At 47.5% G+C, this 17,841-nt stretch overlaps 1 protein-coding gene across 3 annotated transcripts in view; it reads left to right on the forward strand.

Moving 5' to 3' along the window:
- The window catches only part of SGSM2 (small G protein signaling modulator 2), a 131,280-nt gene that overhangs the window by 26,523 nt on the left and 86,916 nt on the right, over window positions 1–17,841 (forward strand). The window lies entirely within an intron of this gene.

The following is a 17,841-nucleotide window of genomic DNA, read 5'->3' on the forward strand; positions in this document are numbered from 1 at the left end:
TTCTATTCCCATCTCGGCCACTGACTCCACAAGTCACTTCTCTCTCTCTCTCTCTTCCCGCTACCCCCCATCCTTTGTCTGAGTTGTCTATTTAGATTGTAAACTCTTTGTGGCAGAGATGATCTCTTCACTATATGTTTGTACTGTGCCTAGCACACTGGGGGCCCCCAGTAATCAGAGCATTCCTGGGGGCGGCAGTGCGGGTTAGTGGGCTGAGCAGAGGTCTGGGAACAGGAAATAATTCTTGGACAAGTCATTTAACCTGTCTGTGCTCGTTTCTCCATCATTAAAATCGGGATAGCCACCTACCCTTCATATGACTGCTGTGAAGACGGCCTGCTTGTTCAGCGCTTTGAGAATACAAAATGCTAGATGTGGGCTAAATATTGTTTGTAAGCAGCCTAGTTTTCTTAGAAGTAGGCTGTGAAGAGAGTTTAGCAAGTGCCTTGAAAAATGACCCTCTGCGTTTTGAGAGATGGGGGTAGCTAGGGCGTTGTATCTGTACTAATAATTAGGACTCTTACAGCTTTGTCCTGGGTGATATTTTTGCACCTGTGAGATTTGCCTGTCCATTTTCCATCCATTTCCAGGGTGTTCAAATCTCCTGGGCAACTTTGAAAATTTCACTCTTGGCCTTTTGTATACGTAACGCAGTTGTCCTCATCTACAGGTGATACAAAATAGTATGCATCAAGCCACATGCTTCAGGTCACAGAGCTCTCTAATTGGAAGGGTGCATTGATTTCTCCATCTAAAGTTCCTCCTTCAGAAGACTCATTCCTTTTTGCATTGCTAACATCGATTTTCCCGGCAAAACTGACTAACTTAATGAATAGGTGGCCTGGGTTGGGTGAAAACACTTTAATTACCACCTTTGCCTGCTCTTTGCCATCTTGCACCATCCCTCATAAACACAGCACACATGTACTTAATTAAAAATGGACCCATGAAACCTAATCAAGGCTCCCACGGAGTAATTCTAATACCTTTTGATTTAAAGTTCCTCTGGGTCAAATTAAGCCTTGTCATAACACTGTTGATTCCAGCTGTGTTATATCCAAGACGGATTTGACAGTTTGAAGGGACTTAACTTATTACAAGAGGTGGTGGAAGGAGAGAGGTTTCCGTTCAGAATTGTGCGTGGTGAGGGGTCAACCTCCCTTTCCTGCGTTACAGACCCAAATATAACGGCGTTAAGCTAGTTCCCGAAAACCAGAAAGAGATACTGACCATAGCTACAGTTATCCGAGTTGAGTAAAGTGCTAGTCAACAAAGCGGTATCACTACTGGCAAGCAAGTACAGATATTTAAAATTCTTTGACACACTTGTGAGTATCAAAGTTCAGCTTGGGGGGGGGGGCACTCACCCTCTGAGATCTTCCCGCTGCAGCAAAGGGTCCGATTCAGCCTCCTGTATTCCCATTAAGAAGTGCCTTCATCCGTGAGTAGTCCCACTGGCTTCACTGGCACTATTTGAGGAGTAAGGTGCTATATGGTATGAGTAAGGATCGGAGGCGGAGGTGGGCGGGGCGGGGACTGGGGAGCTGGGCTGCCGGTGGGTGCTCAGCACCCACCAATTTTTCCCCATGGGTGCTCCATCCTTGGAGCACCCAGAGAGTCGGTGCCTAAGGCGCCACTTTTGACGAATGTGGTCAGTGCGGGAGTGGCCGCTCCCCCTGCTCCTCCCCTAGCTACGCTCCTGGTAAGGATGGCAGTCTCTCGCCCAAAATGCCTTTCCAAAGGGTGTGGTCTTTCAAGAATAGAAATAGTAAAAATCAGGTAGGGTTTTTGATGCCTACGCCATCCATTTAGCTAGAGGATGTTTCAACTCTTCTTCGGCACATTTTACTTTCCACGGCAGTGTTAAGCAAGGGTAGTATTATATACATGAGTATTTGTGCAGCTGGTCATGATCTAAGGCAGACACTTAGACACATGCTTAGTCCCACTGGAGATTCTTCCTCAAGAACATAAAAACGGCCATACTGGGTCAGGCCAATGCTCCATCTAGCTCAGGCTCCTGTCCTCTGACGGTGGCCAATGCCAGATAATTCAGAGGGAATGAACAGAACAGGGCAATTATCTAGTGATACATCCCCGGTGGTCCAGTCCCAGCGTCTGGCAGTTAGAGGTTTAGGGACACCCAGAGCGTGGGCTTGTGTCCTTGACCATCTTGGCTAATAGTTATTGATGGAGTGTTCTCCATGAACTTGTCCTCTGTTCTTGAGACTTAAAGGCAAGAGTTTCAATAAGAAAATAGTTTAACATAATCAGGAAAACTCCTCAGCATAATGACCATCTCACTCCTATGGGTATAGATGGCAGTCTTCCCAAAGGCACCTGAGCAGAGGGGGAGGAAGCTGTAGTTAACCCCGTGCGTAACAAGGGCCAGGAAAAACTCCTGCCCCCTCAGCAGAGATGTCAAAGTTTAAATGTGTACTGAGATAAAACTCCCCTCTCGCCCCTGGAGTGTGGTTGCTTCGGATTTGGGTTGAGGCCCATGCCTGTGGCGGTGGGGTGAAACTTACAATGTCTGTGCTGGTGGATAAATAGAACTGCGTGGCCAGTTTCTCAAAAGAGCTCAACTGCAATTGAGAAGATGAGATGTGGGGTGATAAACTCTGGTCCCTTCATTTAGGTGGCTAAACTGGCTGCTGTTGGGTTCCAGGCTCTCTTGAATATCCAGCCCACGCTTGCAAAAATCTGGCACTATTCACCAGTATTGGATACACCCTCTGCCCCAGACCCTCACCCCCGTACACCAACCACATATTGCTGGGAATTAAAACTTGTTTAAATTGCAAAGGAATGTCTGCCCATAAATCCTTGCCTCCCCTCTACTGATACTTTAAATACTCTTTGACGTGTGATCAGATTTAGCCGCGGGAGATACTCACTAGCCTGTGGAGAATATCCATCGAAATTCCTCTCTCGGATTTCATGGCACACGGGTCCTGTGGCTAAAAATATCTAACGAAGTATTGATAGTGGCGCAGAGGTTCAAATAGTGGAAGCTGAAGCTGGCTTTAAAAGCCTGTGGGGTTGTTTGAAGAAATAACTATTGATGGCAGATCTTGAATGCAAAGTGCTAAGGATCACAATTTCTTTTCACTTGCGAGCTTCGTGTCTGGAAAGCAAGATTCTCATTCCCACTTTCACTGAGAGAGGGTGATTCTCCTCTGCAAATATGGCTTCCTGGGGTGTCTATGGTTATTGTGTGCCAAGGATAAATTGCTCAAGTTTCAGGTAACAGATGTATACGTTTCCAGACCTGCAGACGCAGCATGGAACTGATTTTTTTTTCCTCCCCCTCAAGGCACATAAAAGGAGTTGAGTGCCCAATTTCCATTGGATTTCAGTGGAAATTGAACAACAAAATTCCATAAAATGACTAAAAATCCCAGCCATAGAATCTGCAGGTCAAATTCTGCCCTAAATCCACCGTGAGGTGTTGTGAGGGCTTATCAGTTGAGATTAAGTAAACAAAATGGCTTCAATCTCGTATTGGATTTAGGTAAACAGAGATGGTGGAAGCTTTGCAGCTTTGTGTACATGGCCTCTCAGATGCCCCTCGCATATAGTGACTTCATTCATTTCAGTCACAGAGAGCCTACGTTTCACACACATTGAGGGTCCTCTTGCTTTTCCTGTTGAAAATGACTTCCGCTGGAAATTCTCTGCGATGGCAAATTCATGATTAAGTGATGAAAACTACAGGAAGGAATCCCGCAATGTCCTGCATGAATAATAGGTGTGTCCCTCTAGTTTGGGGTCTTTATCACACATTGTGTCCCCTGTTTAGGATGTAGCAATATGAGTGAATGAGAGACTGTGTGTGTGTTGCATATATTATTCCCCATAGTAACTATATGTTTATACTCTATTGATAGGAAGGATAGCCCAGTTGTTAGGGAACTAGCCTGGGACGTGGAAAACCCAGGTTCAAATCCCTGTTCTGCCACATGCTTCATAAGAATGGCCCTACTGGGTCATATCAAAGGTCTGTCTCGCCCAGTATCCTGTCTTCCAACAGTGGCCAGTGCCAGGTGCCCCAGAGGGAATGAACTGAACACGTAATCATCAAGTGATCCGTCCCCGTGTCACTCATTCCCAGTTTCTGGCAGACAGAGGCTAGGGACACCATCCTGGCTAATAGCCATTGATGGACTATCCTCCATGAATTTACCTAGTTCTTTTTGAACCCTGTTATGATCTTGGCCTTCACAACCTCCTCTGGCAAGGGGTTCCACAGGTTGACTCTGCATTGTGTGAAGAAATACTTCCTTTTATTTATTTTAAACCTGTTGCCTGTTAACTAAACCTGCTGCCTATTAATTAATCCTGCTGCCTATTCCTGTTTGACCTTGGTCAAGTCACTTATTCTCTCAGTGTCTCAAGGGATAATAGTACTGCCCTACCTCCCAGGGCTGTTGTGAGGATAAATACATTAAAGATTTTGAGGTGCTTAGATACTGTGGTAATGCCAGATACATACCTAAAGTCCTTAACCAGCCTCAGTATCAGAGAACCTTCCAGTAATGCATTAAGCCAGTGGTTCCTAAACTTTAACAACCCTGTCACTAAAATGTCAAGTCTCGCGAACCCCCCTCTTAAAAATGAATATTTCCAGGGATTTTCTCCTTTACCTGAGTATAAATTATAAACGCAGTGATCTTGGAAATATAACATTTGTTTTTATGACATGCTTATTACACACTATTTATTATTATTTATCATTACAGTATTTTTATGACATTATGAAAACGGCAACACTCTTCCAAGATCTCACTTCCGTAGCTTGTATCACTTTGAATAAGCCTGTTATAAGACAAGGCTCCTATGTTTCATCAAGGAGTATCAGATGTGAAACAGCAGGAAGGTATTTAAGAAGCCAAATCAAAGAGTTCCTCCTACACAATCATTCAGGTCTTGAGCAGTCCAGGCAAACAACGCATGTTACAACAAAGCTTAAACTTGTTCTTCATAATCATTTTAAAAACAATACTAGCTGCTTATTTCATTTTAAAAACAGCAAAAAATATCTGCCTCTCTTTCCATTTCTTATAAGGAGTCTTGAAGTTTAAATCTCCTCAGTGTGATTGATATGGTTGCTTTGATCTGCTTAGCTCTTGGAAGTCCAGGGGCTCTGGGGTCCTGGCCCCGTGCTGCCCGGGGTCTCTAGGGACAGCTCTGTCCACCTTTAGGGAATGTTTTCCCGAGAACCCCCTGTAACATTTCGCGAACCCCCAGGGGTTTGGGAACCACTGCATTAAGCCGTGTGACTAACTTCTGTAAGGATACATTGATGCTGGAACCCACATTCTTGTCTGTTTCCTGGATGGTTATTGAAGATCCGTATGTATATGATATAAAGTCGTCGTTGGCTACATTTAATCCCCTGGGTGAGGGTTTAGTTAATATTTTGATCCTTGTGGGATCCCGGGAACTGAGATGATTAAATCTGGTCAGTGCGCGCTGTTCAAAAGTTGTGGTTGGATTGAGCTGTCTTTTTAAAATCAGCCGGATCCTCTCGCTCACCTTCTCAGTGGAATGATCGCTTTGCGGTGTCTGCGATGGTGGGCGATTGACATAACTTGGTGCTGATGCTTGTTACGTTGGTTCATCTCCTTTTTGAGGCTTGAAGCTTGTGATGACTGGGTAGAGTTGTCTGGCCCTTCGGAAGATACTTATGTCAAAAAGTTGGCCAGCTTGTCACGTGTGGCAGAGGATTTATTAAGGACTAAATTGTCCCGTTAGGCACGGGCCTGAATAAGACACAGCGGACTCAGACACACTCTTCAGAAATTCCTCCCCGGGCTCCCCTTGTGCTGGGGGATGGGAGAGAGAAATCCTTCCCCTGTCTCCCCCTCGCCCACTCACCCACTACTTCCCTGCACTTGGTCAAGTTAGTAGGACCAAGCTAGCCCATACTATGTATTTTATGGATCTCTTTCTCCTTATTGTTTGTGGTTGATGCACAATAGCACCGTCTTTTGGAGTGGGTGGCTTTGCAGCTGTTGCTCTTTGAGGCTCTGCTTAGTGGGTGTCTGCATTTAAAAAAAATTGTCTTTATTTTTTAATTCCATTAGACACTGTTTTAGTTCCTCATCTGTAAGACAGGATGAAAAATAATACTTCCCTTTGCCTTTCTTGTGAGCATAGATCCTGATCCTCCACAGAGCACCACACTGGCAGACCTCTGCTGACTTCAGTGGGCGGTCTGCATTGTTTCACGTCATAGTATCAGGGCCTTAGATTTTAAGTTTTCTGGGGGAGGGACTTTTTCTGATTATGTACACGTACAGCATCTCACAAGTAGCAGTACTGCCAAGCCTAAGCATTTAAAAAAAACAGGAACCAGGCCTGAACAATCAGGAGATTTAGAAAAAGTAAATTTGGGGTTGTTTTTATTTGCGTTGCGGTTTATCTGGTTCACATTTATTTGCTTTTCTTTGCAGTCAGGAGGGTTAGAAATTTGCTTAATTTTTTTAGAAATGATGACCAAGTTTCTCACTGACTCCAGAAGCTAGAGGTTGAAGGTTAGCACCAAATATCACGAGGGGCATGAAAAAACGGTGCAATATGGCTCTGATCTCGGCTGGAACGTGAAAGGTTGTGTGCAGTCACCTCTCAACGTAGTGTTTAAAATAGAGGGGGGTATGGCAAGGGCTAAAGCCACGTGATATCAGTATAAAATATGCAAGCAGCCTCTCATTTTCCATACCGAGTGCACTGTCTGCTACCCAGTTTGTACTCCTGCCTTGCAAAGAAAGATTAGCCAGTGTAATGTCTGTGTAAGGGGGAGAAAAGGCAGCTGTTAGTATCTGATAAACCCTTCATCTGAAATTAAGCATCGCTGTCAAAAATTCCTGTTGCCGTCCCCCATCCCCAGCTGGGCTCTTGTTCTCAGTGTGTGATATTGTGTCCTAAGGAGTGAGTAACTCTTCATTAGCCAGTTTGCTGTTGCTAGGCAGTCTTGATTAGCCTAAGAAAGTATTCTGACTTGAAGCGGAGCGCTGTTTTGAATGTAAGAAGAGACCATAATTAACTCTGTACAAGGACTAGGTGAAGCTGGATGTTTCGATATCACCTTCGCTAATTGAATAGAGAAACCACAGTGTTTCCAACAGACTTGGCTAAACAGTGCCTGGCTGGGCCCTGCTTTGGGTTTTCCAGCTCTGTCTCTCTCTCTCCAGGAGATTTATTCTCCCTCTATTTAAAACTCAGTATGTGAGTAACTTGCCGCAAGTCTTCTTTTTATAAATATAGACTACTTGTGAATCATTTTACGCTCCTGCAAAGCTGGGCTTATCTCTAAATGCGCCGTGATTGCTTTTTGGTCCCTGTTATGCACTGTGCTAATTGCAAGGCTGCTAGTTGTCCTAGATCTGGAGTGGCTACGAGCGTCTGTGTGAGTTGGCAAACCCATGCCCTTTCCCCATACACGTATCACCACGAGCCCTGCTCGCTCCGCATGTGGGTGGCGGGCCGGGTGAAACCGAGGTATTTTTGAGAACCCAAAGGAGGAATGCAAAGGACTTGGAACCGTCAGGGACTACGGAGTCCGTTGCAAATAGATCCATCCCCCACGATGCAGATGGTGTTTAGGAGTTCGCCCAGCCTAGCCGGCTCCATTGGTCCTGCTGAATGGATGGAGGACAGCGCTGGAGCGGATGCATGGAGGGTTGGGCTCTGTGCCATCTCTGCATAGTCCAACGTGTGGAGCGACATTTAGGGCCCCGGCCAGTGGTTCAGTGAACATGAACCACTGTGTAGGGATGAACTGGTGCTGTGGAGCTGTCAGTCCCTGTCCATGGGCTTGGGGGCTGACTCCATCCCCGCCCACCCTCTGCACAGTTCCCCAGACAAACTCCATGTAAAGGCACGAGGGTGGGGGGAGAATTTCACCCTGAGGCACCCCCGATGTGTTGTAGATCCCAGATTTATAGGGGCTGCTGGTGCAGCTGTTCTGTGGGCATGAGGCCAGACTGGCTGCCACTACGTGAAGTCTCCGGTTCTCTCCTATCCTCTTGCGGAGAGGGAATCCTGGGGCCACAGATCCTGCATGCGTCTGGAGTAGCAGCTCTGCTCCCGTTCTGTGTCCTTTGGGAGGATCCATTCTCCCATTACCCCGTGGAATTCCCCAGCTCCCTGTGGAATTACTGACACGGGGGAGACGGATTGGCCCAAAGGTCAGAGATTTTAGCCAAAGAATAGAAAACTCCTGCATATATTTTAAAATGTTCACGGTGCTTGTCTAGCTACATGGTCCAGCCATGTCTATAGGAATTGTAAAAAGACAGATGACCTGGTCCAGATCCTCACCTGATGTAAATTGGAGTAGCTCCATAGACCTCATTAGAGCTATACACTCTGACCCTAGCTAAAGATCTAGCCCCTTGTCATCAAATACATTGACAAAAGATGCGAGAATTAGTTTCACCAGGAGTTGTGCTAATCCAGATCTCAATAAAAACCTGCCTTCAAATAATTCCCCCCTCTGTCTCTCTCATTCAGAAAATTGCTGAATTAGCTGCTTGTATTGTAAGCACTTTGGGGCAGATAGTACCTTCTGTTCTGTATTTGTACAGCGCCTAGCACACTTGGCCCCAGTCTCCAATTGGGGCCACTACGTTTTTCTGTACTACCAGTGATAATTTCTTTAGTCCTATTGGGGTGAAGTTGTAGGGCAGGCATTTACGGCTTTTCTTCTGCTGGACCTTGACACGAGTCCAAATGGCTAACTTCCCATGTGCTCAGGTGGAATATTCACCCGCTTCAGAGGTTCAAAACTGTTAGGGCCACTACGTTCCCAGCTTCATCAAACACATTGCAACAGAGCCTGAGAACAAGCACCTCTGTCCTTGCTTCTTGCATTGTGTGGTTCGGGTCCTGGAGCAGGGAATGGTTCATCCTCTGGGTTTCCTGGAACTTGCTTGTGTCATCACTAAACCCAGAGGATGAACCATCCCTGGCTTGTGATGAAACCTCTTTTAGACGGTGCAGACGACTGGAGGAGCAAACACTAAAACGGCTGATGCTCTGGTCGCACACACTTCACCTTGACAAAGCTTTCTGCATTAGGCCATAGATTCAAAGGTACCTTATTGCTAATCCTCACTTTTGTGCCCCCATCCCCTGTACACGTTCTCCTGTGTGTGTTACTAAAGGAAATACCATGATTCAGGACCAGGGACAGCTCCCCTCAGCCGACATTTTAATCCAGGGATTAGGTTGCCTTCCCCTCGGTGCTGTTCAGTACAGAACTATCCCATACCACTCGGAGGTGGCTGGTGGTGTTTTTCGCTGTGATCTGACGAAGAGGAAAAACCAGCACTGACACGGGCGCTGTTGTGGAAAAAGCTGGCCGTAGATGTATGTGTTTTCAAACCTATTTATAGCTCAGTGATGTCCCTTTTCTTTAAGCACGTCGGATTTTGAGGCCTCCAGTTACATGACTCAAAGCTTTGCTCTCTGAGAGCAGCACACTTTGTACCGACACTGTAACATGGCCTAATGAGGAGCACAGCGGGACAGGGACCGTGTTTCTTAAAGGGACGCAAAAGCCCTTTTGTGAAGTCTGTCTGAGCTGCATTGGTGGGGAAGGAATGAAGAGTGCCAGCCCGGGAGGGTTTGTTTGCCTTTACGCCACCCACAACTCTTTCCCTGGCAGGCGCCATTGCCGTATGTCGGGGCGGGGGAATGAGTCAGGCTGGAAAGTTTGAGTCGCATTTTTGCAACTGAATTAAGAAAACACCCCTAGGTTGAAAGCTCTCCGGGGCAGGAGCTGTTCCACGTGGTGGGGCTTCAAATCTAGTTCTTTGGTTGGTCCTGTAATCAGGGCCGGTGCAACCACTTAGGCGAACTAGGCGGCCGCCTAGGGCGCCTAAAAGCCCGCTCAGGGCGCGGGGAGGGCCGCCCGCAGTAACAGGGGGCGCACAGGGGAACCGCTCCCTGCCCCAGCCCCCAGATCACCTCCACTCTGCCTCCTCTGCTGAGCACACAGCCCCCGCTCTAAGTCTCCTCCAATCGGCGCCGCAAGCCTGGGAGGGGAGGAGGATTAGAGCAGCGCCGGCATGCTCAGTGGAGGAGAGCTGGGGCGGGCTCTCCGGGTGGGGTTAGCTGCTGTGGAGGGGGGTGGGGTTAGCTTCGGTGGGGGGGTGTTCCCCGGGCCGGGTTAGCTGCCGTGGAGGGGGGGGGGGCTTGCAAGGGGGGTAGCTGCTGGGGGGGAGTCTCCTCGGGTGGGAGGGGCGGGTGGGCGTGGTTAGTTGCCGGGGGGGGGGAGGGCGCACAAGGTGGAAGTTTCGCCTAGGGCGCGAAACTTCCTTGCACCTGCCCTGCCTGTAATACAAATCCTATTAGGCAGAGAGATTTTCTTGTGTTGTAGGTTTAAGTGTGTGGGGTTTTTGGTAGTGTAGGTCCTAACCAGACCTCCGGAGTTGTTCTGCCTGTGCTGGAAAATCTCCAGCCCTGCTTCATTTACACAATGGCAAAAAATATTATTACTTTTTTATATAGTCATTTTTGAAAGAAAGGAAGAGAGTGTTCTGCATTCACTAGCAGCGAATTCAAGGATCAATGTTAGTAGCGTGGAGACCTTCAAAATGATCAGCCTGGATATAAATACTCTATTCCTGCCTTTAAATATTCCATTTGTGGGTAGCACAAACCTTTACTCTTATCAAATATATTCACTTGGTGGAGCAGAAGCTTCCATTCCATTGTCTGCCTTGTAGAGATTTTATTCAGTTGTCTTATTGCTTCATCTGTTAGCTTTTAAAGCATCACACTGAGCAGATAAGATCTGGCTGGGTTAGCCCGGAGACATGCAGTCCTTTAAGCTTGGTTTGTTTCTTATTGTGTTAGTTATTGGTGCTTGCTTCCTTCTGCAGCAAATGTGCTTTCGCGTTGTGAGCGTGATTGGCGAAAACTCACCGTGTCTGTCTCTTGATTTCGAAACCCAGTTTAACAGATTTGGAATCTGAAGGCTCAGTCTCTGTGCTGGCAGCATCTTCGTGGCAGAGTGAGCTGAATCAATGGTTTATTACTGGGCTAAGCGCCGTCACGTTTGATGCTGTTGCAGCCACTGTGTGTGTATATGTATATGTATGTGTGTGTGTGTGTGTGTGTATATATATAAAGGGCTTGGATTTGCTTAATAACCAAGCTGGTGCCTTTAAATGAGAATTACACCTTGATTTATGGTATATACTGGGATTGATAGCCGTAAACCGTGAGGCCCTTACTCAGGCAGAAATCCCACTGGCTTCCCCAAATCAGTCTGAGTAAAAGAGAAAAATGTTCCTTGGGATTTGGGCTGTAGCACAGGTTGTCACTGTGAATAACTGAACATAATTACCACTGACACACGGGAGCTATGTTATGATAAAACTCCTTGTTACAACAAAGTTAACGTGTTGGAGGAACGTCTCTCTGATTAGGAGCAGTTAGTGGTATCTGGGATGAAATTAGCTGTAACACAGTTTCAATAAAACTACCTTAGGACCTGATCTTGTTGCCTTTATTTGCCCTTTGCACTGAGTAAGGGTTGTGAGATTAGTTGCACCGGTGCTTAATGTGCAGTGCACTCAGCACCTCTTAGTCGGAGCTCAGCAGCTGGAAGGACCAGGCTTTGAGGCTGCAGCCCTGAAATCTCATAGATCTTGGCAGCACAAGAGTGGAAATTCCCTGAGGATGCACCATTTCTAAACAGCTTCTCCGGTGTCTCAAGCACACTTGTTAGATAAAAGGCACTGTCGGATGTACGCAGGATGTGTCTTCCCCCACTTCTGCTCCTGCCTATAACAAGGTCATGGAACCTTGAAACCAGATGTGTTTCTTACCTGTTTAGGCATCCTCCACCCCTTCATCCATTGTTGACCTGTGCGCACATCGGTTTGTTATGGGAGTGCTCTTAAGAGCTGGGCTGTGCATGCTGGTTTGTTGTTATAGGGTTGCCCGTACCTTCTGGGAAGATGAGGCTATTGGAAGTGGAGGAAAACCTCATGGAGTAGATAGTCTCAAATCCCAGTTACTCGGGCTCTATGCGGCTGTCAGGCCTAAGGCGGGATGATGGACACGCGCGCACACACCCTGACCCAGGGCAACACAGCCACTCTGTAATGGCCACTCTTCCTCTGCACCCCCCTCATTGGTTGCCCTCTGTCATTAGACCCGCACAAGCAAAACTCCATCAACATCCTGCCCTAATGCCCTGCAGGCAGATTCAGAGTTGGCATGGAACCCTGTACCCTGGCACCCAGGGGTTCCTCTGTCCCCATCCCCGTGCAAGGGTGCCACCACGCTACTTTTGACAGTGTGGAGGAGTCGCCAAGGACTCCTCTGCAACATAACTGGATTGCACCCGTAATTACACTGGCACTCTCAAAAGCTCTCAGAAAACGAAACCAGGCAGGCTCCAGGGATCTTTGCAGCATCCCTTGTGATGGGTGTTCCCTTAGGGGACTGGATCTGGGGATGTTTCCAGCCTGGGTTGTGTGGAGCTGTTTCCCTAGTAACAGTAACTGGTGTTGACATCTAATCATGCATGGACCAGGCCTCACTTCTTGAGCTGAACGTCTTCTCTAGGGCGTGAGGAAAAGGCTCCCCTTTCACCTCCCTTTCCTCCAGCGCCCTTCCTTTCTCCAGCTTTCAAAGAGTCAGGAAGAACATTCTGTCATCCTCACCAGAAAGACTCGCCCGCCCGGCCTGCCCATTTGCTAAACAAGGGGACGGTAGAAGCGCCCCTGTCTCCTGTCCATCATTATCTAATACGGACGCGCTCGGTTCGCAGTAATGAATAAGCAGGCGCTTTCAGCTCAGTGAAATATGCCTGAGCCTCGCTTGTCCCTAGCCACCAGCAGCCTCATTTCCACTTGTATTCTGGTTCCTTAGAACTGACAGGATCGCAGGGAGGGAACCGAAGAATTAACAACTTGATGAAATTGCCTGCAAGCCAGAGACTGCAAACGTCAAGGGAAATGCCGGGCGGACAAGTGTGAGGGCTAGATTCTCCGCTTGAGATAAGCGGCTGCTTCCGCAAAAGCCAAGTGCAGAGGAATGCAAAGGGAGGGTTCAGAGCAGAAGGGCTGGGAGTCGGGGGATCTGGGTTCTGTTCTTCCCCCTGGGGGCAAGACAGTTCGCTGCTTTGTGCCTCAGTTTCCCCATTTGTAACATGGTAACGATATTGCTGTTCCTGTCTTACAGGAGTGTTTTGTGAGGATTAGTTTGGGGACGCTATTGGGTGGTGGTGCTTCCCCCCAGCCGTGACTGCGTGTCAGTGGTGGGCCAAGTCATTCCTGCCCAGAACGCTAATACTTCACCCTTTTCCTAGCACCTTCCATCTGAAAGCGTCCAAGCACTTTGCAAACATCCGTTCAGTAAGCCTCAGAACCATCCTGTGAAGTGAGGAGTTTCCTTGTTTGACAGATAGGGAAACTGAAACACGTGTAGACAAAGTATCTTAGACTTTCAGGCGAAAGGGAGCATCATGATCATCTAGTCTGACCTCCTGTAATAGACCTCTGGCTGAGTTACTGACATCCTCAAATCAGGATTTAAAGACTTCAAGTTACAGAGAATCCACCACTGACACTCGTTTCAGCCTGCAAGTGACCTGTGCCCCATGCTGCACAGGAAGGCGAAAACCCCATAGCGTCTCCGCCAATCACATTGACTACAAGGGAAAATTCCTTCCTGACCCCAAATATGGTGATCAGTTAGACCCTGAGCATGTGGGACCCACTGGCCAGACACCTGGGTCACCCTAGAAGCCTGGGGCAGAGCCAAAAACCCCTCAGTGCCTCTGATGCCCCTAAACACCCTTTATCTGACTCGTGTATTTAGACTCTAAGCACCTTGGAACTTTGCTGTCTTAGGCACCGTAGAAACACATAGTCAAACCCAAAAGGGCCCAGATCTCAGTCGGCACCTCTGGGTGCTATTGTAATACTAGGAAGAAGAACCCAGCTCTCCTGACTTCTGCTGGTGTGCAGCAGCCCCAAGACCACTCAGCAAATATCCACCACTGTTGCTAATAGCCTTCTGCTTTTGATATTTCGCTCGTGAGAAATCCACGATTCCCCGGGCCACGCCTCAAAAAAATTGCCGTGACCCAAATGCAGCCCTATAATATCTACATTGAAGACTAGGAAATAGTCCTAGTCCTTTGACGACTCGTCTTCCTCCTCTCACGAGCATGTGACTCATGTTCTGAATCTTCCCATGCTAGTTTTCTCACGGCCGTCTCTCCATCAAGCCCTGTCTCTCTCAGGTCTTTCATTAGCTTGGTATTTTTTTTTAATCTATTCCTTTATATTTTAAGTACTGAAAGCTGAAATACACCCTATTAAAGAGTTTCTTTCCCCCAGATACATCAAGCCAGCTCAGAATGTGCTATAATAAGAACTTCCTTTAAAAAAAAAAAGGGGGGGGGGGGAGTCCTTTCAGAGGCTTTCAGTTGCATTTTTGAAATTAGAATTTTAATACAATTCAAAGGGCTGCGTCTCATTGCAGCAACTGTATTTGATGTGCGTATAGCGAGCTCTGCTGTTCCAGCCCTGTGCTGGGGATTTGGGCCTGGAACTTCACTTAATGCCGATGGGTAGTAAATATTCTGGACCAGGTGGTGCCTTCCAACCCAGAGCCCTGTGATAAGGCGTGTGTAGACATGCCCCTACCGCAACTAGATGAGCAGACCCGTTATTTGTATTACAGCCGTCTCTCAAGAGCTAACCCATGACCAGGGACTATGGTGTCAGGTGCTGTACATGGACATAGTGAGAAACAGTCCCTGCCCTGAGGCGCTCACAGTCTACATACACAAGACAAAGGGTGGGAGGGGAAACAGAGACACAGAGAATTGAAGTGACTTGACCAAGGTCAAACAATACGTCAGCGGCAGACTGAGAAGGGAGCCCAGATCTCATGACTCCCTGTTTGCTTCCTTTTCAGCTAGGCCACACCGGACCTTTCATCATCCTGGCATGATCAGTGTACTCTTGCTGCTACAGGCGGCCTGGCTCCATTCCCTGATGCAGAGGAGGGACGGGCTCCTGGGCTCCATGTTGCCCATCCCCTTTGAAGAGGCCAGTGCCTGTATCCATGCACACCTTATGCAGCTCTCGCATCCAGGCGCATCATCCAGAGGCATAGGGTGTGGAGGCTTCTGATGATCTCTGCATCTGGGCCTTGAAAACCCATCTAGGGTCCTAGTCACATTGAGATGGGTCTGGCCCTTGTGTGTGTGTTACAACAGCAGTTACTTTTGTTTTTGCAAGGATGCCTCACTGAATCTGCAACCTCCCCTTAGTATTCTCTTGTGGCGATAATGCGGCCGGAGGTGATAAGTTAATTTATAGGCAGGAAGACATCCCGCCCCATTGTAGTCCATGTGGATTCTTCCCTCCCCTGTCCCCGATCCCTGCACATGCATGTATGTTTTATCTCCCTCCATGACACATGGCTACAGCTGGGGCCAGAGAAGATGTTAATGGTTCGGATCCCCCTTCATATAATAGAAAGGGGGCTGCAGGCAGGGTGTTTGCTGTGGGAATACTCTCCAATCCTGCTCTAAAATAGCTCAGAACGGTTGATTTCCAGGGTTCCCTGCTGGGCCCATTTGTTTCATCTGGGCTCTGAGGAGGGGAGCAAGGAACGCTGGGGTAGGGTTGGTATTTAGAGCTGTTGCTTGGTGGAAATCGGGTAGGGTATTTTGCAGTAGTGCCTCGGAGCCCCATGGTGCTAGGCGCTGTACAAACGCAGAACAAAACGACGGTCCTTGCCCCAAAGAACAATTAGTATTTGGTTTTATGAATTTAAACAATCAGCATGATGCTCAGAGCTGGTGTTGGGGCACTTCTTATTTGTGTTTACCCAGCAGACCCTTAATTCTTTGAAGTATTTGTATTAATTTATTTTAAAAATCCGTCTAGCCCTCGGGCTTCTGGAAGGCTGCTGGTGCAGCCATCCGTGGGCTTAAATTTCAGCGCCTTTACTATAAAATATCCAGCAAAGGCTGTTCCTGCTTCCGGTGGTGCAGATGATGCTACTTCCTTTTTGTTTTACTCGTAGGTTTTCCTGGTCTTTCATTCTGCCTTGTTTCGGTGCTATATTAAATCAGAAGCTACATTTTTTTCCAAAGGAATTTAAGGGGGTTCGATACCTACCTTGGATTTCAATGGGGCTGAGGTGCATAACCTAGTTTACATCTCCCAGCCGTAGTCCCAAAAATACTATGCAATCCTTGACACTTACAACCCTGTTGGGGGCATAGTCCAGTATGTAATGTATAAAGAATGTAATGTAAAGTAATGTAGCTTCTCCAGGTCCCTCTGTGATCAGTGGTTTTCAATCTTTTTTCATTTGCAGACCTCTTAAAAAATTTCAAATGGAGGTACAGACTCCTTTGGAAGTCTTAGCCACAGTCTGTGGACCCCCGGGGTCCACACAGCCCCAGGTTGAAACCCACTGTGCTAAATGATGTGACGTCTCGAAAAGGAGGTCTGGAATGCTGGCCGTAAAAAACAGCTTGGTGTTCAAATATTGTTTACTGATTAAAAGCGGCAAGGAGAGCTTTGCAGTACCTGAGCTTCCAGGATGCTGAGCAAATAGGACAGGGAAAATCTAGCTCGCTTCTTAACCAAACTCCCGGGGAGAATCAGCAAGGAACACAGGCCTGTGAGTTATTGAAAGGCCCTCCCAGTGTGAAGTGAGAAAAACTGACAGTGACCTACTACTTGGTGTCTTATTTGTTCTTTGACATTTAGGAATCAGTGGGCTGCTGCTTTCCACTGAAATGATTGCACAGCTCCAGGTGGCTTGACATGAAGTCCCTGAGGTACATTATGCACCTGTGAGGCCACAAGATGCGACTTTGCTAAGACGAATAACGCCGTCTTGATGTATAAAGGGGATGGGCAGGGGGCATCCGTGTAAGTGAAGCCATGCTGCTCAGAGATCTGATTACGGCTGTCGCTTCTGAGATACCTTCCCATGGTTACAGCACATATCAGCTGTGCCTATCGGGGAGACTTGCTCTCCTCTACATCAGTCCATTAAGTCCTAATAATGGTTCTTGACACTGTTGTAAAAGAGAAAGCAAATGAGGGCATTTTGTTTAATGGTCCGCAGAAAGCTGGGTCATATTTCTGATTCCCAGTGCTCTTTGGAGAGAGACGACGGACAAATCAGTTGTGGAATGTATCAGGAAATAGTAGGTGTGACATTGAGCAAGATTTTTCAGTTGTGGCTCATGGATTTTTGGTGCCCAATGTAAGACGCCTTTTAAAGGAATCTGATTTTCAGAAAGTACTGGGCAGCCTCTCTCTGAAAATTGGGTCCCTTTAACAGGTCTCTGATTGGCCACTGGGAAACATGGGAGGGACTTAGAATCATTGGCCATCCTGGAAAATCCTGGCCTTTCTCTGTGTGGCTGTGCCTACACTCAGTGTTAGGGGTGTGAGTTTCCTGCTCGCGTCTACTTCCTCACGCTACCTCTTGTCGAGCTAGGGTGAGAATAAATAGCCACAGCTGCGCACATCCCCGCTTGGCGCGGCTCAGCCGTGACTCTGCCACCACGAGCATGTGGACACGAGCCGGGGAATCACTGGTAGCTCATAATGTAGGCATAGCCCGCGTGTGTTTTTAACAGGAGATAGGCCGGTGCTTTGAGCGCCAAGTCTGGACAAGTTTGTATCAGAACAGAGTAGCACGAGTTTCCTAATTTATTATTATTATTATTATTATCTGTATCATGGTAGTGCCTGGGAGCCCCAGTCGCAGACCTTGACCCCATTGCGCTAGGCGCTGTACAAAGACAGAACAAGATGGCGCCTGCCCTAA

This window comes from Malaclemys terrapin, chromosome 18, assembly GCF_027887155.1.
Source record: "Malaclemys terrapin pileata isolate rMalTer1 chromosome 18, rMalTer1.hap1, whole genome shotgun sequence".
Taxonomy (NCBI): domain Eukaryota; kingdom Metazoa; phylum Chordata; order Testudines; family Emydidae; genus Malaclemys; species Malaclemys terrapin.